This window comes from Taudactylus pleione, unplaced genomic scaffold, assembly GCF_031769625.1.
Source record: "Taudactylus pleione unplaced genomic scaffold, aTauple2 ptg000259l, whole genome shotgun sequence".
In the NCBI taxonomy this organism is placed as follows: domain Eukaryota; kingdom Metazoa; phylum Chordata; class Amphibia; order Anura; family Myobatrachidae; genus Taudactylus; species Taudactylus pleione.
In genome coordinates, this window is record NW_028284661.1 from 4,740,338 (window position 1) to 4,743,648 (window position 3,311).

The 3,311-nt window shown below is 35.8% G+C and overlaps 1 pseudogene; it reads right to left on the reverse strand.

Moving 5' to 3' along the window:
• Positions 1-486: 486 nt before the first annotated feature.
• LOC148514768 (5S ribosomal RNA) lies at positions 487-605 on the reverse strand (annotated as a pseudogene).
• Positions 606-3,311: the final 2,706 nt, after the last annotated feature.

Consider the following 3,311-nt stretch of genomic DNA (forward strand, 5'->3'; position numbering starts at 1 on the left):
GAGTCTTTATTTACTGGATGACTGCATACGAAAATTAGCATCATCCTTAGAGGTTTATAGGAAGGATATTAGAAGGTATAGGCAGGGGTATATGGAGGTTCATAGGCAGTATCCTTAGAGAACATGTAAACATTCATGGGATCATATTTATGAGAAATTATATATTTGAATAAATAGTTAAAATGTATAAATATTTGGATGATATAAATTTAGGTTCACAACTACCATTTACTAGCCCAAATATCTGGACAATAGCTGTATATTTTAAAGTAATATAATAATCATACAAGTCTTCTTCTTAAATGAACATTGTCCATGTGTAAGATCTTTTCCAAAAACAGTCTCTAGGACCAAAATTAGCACAAGTCCAGGATGAGAAACCAAAGTTTATTTTATACTTTTCATTTTTTAGTGGTTATTTATTTTCTTCATTACATTCCTATTAATTCTTGAGATCATGTTGCACGGCTTTGTGGAGATGGGTAGTATATACTGTACCTGGTGTTCCCTGGAGGTCTCCCATCCAGGTACTGGCCAGGCCCATCTCTGTTTTGCTTCCAAGGTTGGTCGAGATTGGGTGTAACCAGAGTGGAATGACAGTATATAGCGTATATCTCCAGATCTCCACTAACTTCTTCGTCCATCTTTATCTTGAGTGCAATGTAATGTCTTATAATTGAATGTAATCAACTCCAGGAAAAAGTCACAATAGTTCTCTTTAGTTTTGTATAACGATTGATGGTTCCTTGATAATATTCCAGGAAATAGTTCATTAAAAGATGTACTTAATTCTACTGTACCCGATGTTCCCGGGAAGACCTTCATCCCAGTAGTAGTCAGGCCCAACTATGTGAAATAGATCCAATTGGACTTCTACATGGTGGTAAAACAGTAGACATTCGTACATATACTGGTTTTTCTTCATCCTAAAAAGTTGTTCCAGATGACTCTTCAACCTTTAGTGTACCTGTGTCTACTGTACCCGATATATTCCCAGGAGGTCCCCCATCCATATACTAGTCGAGCCCAATTATGAAGAATTTCCACAATCACTGTGGGTTTCTACATACTGGTATAACAGTATGGATTGGTACTTATATTCAATTCTCATCTTCTTGTCCAGAATACTTAAAGGAATGGGGCTATTTCATAGCTTTCATTAAAGCCCGCCGGGGATAGAATGTTTAATTCAAAAATCCAGTACATTTCTCTTCTGGACAACAAGTTACTTAAGTCTCCACCTCTTTGACCCAGCGTGACATGTTCGATAGCTTTAAATGTAAGATCTTCTGGATTAGAATTATGTTTGGTAGAGAAATGCCTTGCAACTATATGTCCTACTTTGTTTTTGATATTTCTGATGTGCTCTTGTATCCTTATTTTTAAGGTTCTTTTGGTTTTACCCACATATTTGCACCCACATGTACATTCTAAAAGGTAAATCACTGAAGTGGAATTGCAATCCTTGAACTCCTTGATTTTATATACTTTAATCCGTTTGGAGTCTTGGAAAGTTTTCCTTTGAGGATGATGAAATTTGCAGATATTACAGTGTCCACATTTGAAGCTACGTACACATTTCGGAATCATTTTTAGTCTTGCGTCAGTTGTTTTCAGCATACGAGGAGCAAGTAAATCTTTCAAATTCCTTGATTTCCTGTATACAATTTGAAGTTTTGGCTGTAATATCTCTTTCAGCACAGGATCCATCTGGAGAATATACCAATGTTTTTCCAGGGACTTTTTGATTATTTTTTCTTGTCCATTAAAAGTCATTATAAATGGAACTATTTCTGTTGCTTGTTGGGTTTTTGATTTGTATTCCAACAGATGTTTACGGTCCAGGTCTTTAGTGTTAAAAATTGCTTCATTCAATAATTCTTCTGGATAATCTTTCTCTTTGAACCTCTCAGCATATAGTTCCATCTGTTTATAACATGTCTCGGTATTGCTACAATTCCTTCTGATCCTGTGAAACTGAGAGTAAGGGATGTTCTGTTTCTACTTATTGTGATGACAACTTTTAAAATGTAAATAGCTGTTAGTGTCTACGCCTTTTATGAAGTTTTTAGTGGAGATTGTATCTTTTATATAGAAATTCAATGGTAACTGAATTAAAATTAGAAGTAAATTTAAGATTCATGTTATTGTTACCCACATGTGTTAAAATTATTAAAAACATCTTCAGGTCCTTCCCATATTATTAAAATATCATCAATGTATATTTTATAAAATATGATATTTTGACTAAAAGGGTTATTATTATATATGTAGTTTTCTCCCAACACCCCATAAAAAGGTTTGCAAAACTGGGAGCAAATGTGGTACCCATTGCTGTTCCACATATATAATTCTGCATAAGACCGGCACTCGAATAAATGTGTAAGGTACCTGGGTGCCCTCCCTGGGATAGCGGCAGCTTCCAATGACAGTGACAACAGAACGGGCAGCACTCCTCAGCTTTTAACAGATCACCAGCACAAGTGGTATAATGATTCCAATGTTTCAATTGTTTTAATTGAAAAAATTGTAATTAAAAAAAATTGAAATGTTGGAATCGTTATACCACTTGTGCTGGTGATCTGTTAAAAGCCGAGGAGTGCCGCCCGTTCTGTTGTCACTATATATATATATATATATATATTAAAGTCTGTTTATTGAAAGTTTTTCAAATATACAGTATACACAGTAGGGTATAGAATACAACATAAGGGGAATAAGGGCCAGTAAGGCACAATACACGTTAAAAGAGATACAAGCATACAGTTCAATAGAAATAGATAATCAAGCTAATAGGGAACTGAGTAGTAGGAGTGGTAGTCTGAAATTGCATGGATGTAATAGCCTGATGGTGATATAAGAGCAAATTGTGGGTAGAGACAGATGATGATTAACAGAGTACAGGGAAAGGAGGTAGGGAGAAGGTATGAATGAAGATGGGGGAGAAAAAGGGGGAGAGGAACCTATCTGTGTGTGTCACAGAGGTCAAAATATATGAGAAATATGGTGACAGAGCAATATCATGGTTAACAGATTCAGCCTCAAAATCAACAGTCAATGGAAAAAACCTTAATGAAGTTGCCTGGGGTGTCATGTAATACTGAGGTGATTCTTTCCATTCTGTAGATAGAACAGATCACATTAATCATGGCAGATAAAGAGGGGGGAGTAGTTGATTTTCATTTGGATGCAATTGTCACGGTCTTATTCTGTAAATTCGGTTCGGGACCCTTGGACTGAGCGGAGGTGCAGATGAAATGAGGAGGCTTAATGTAACTCTTGCACATGAATATAACAGGAGTATAGGTACA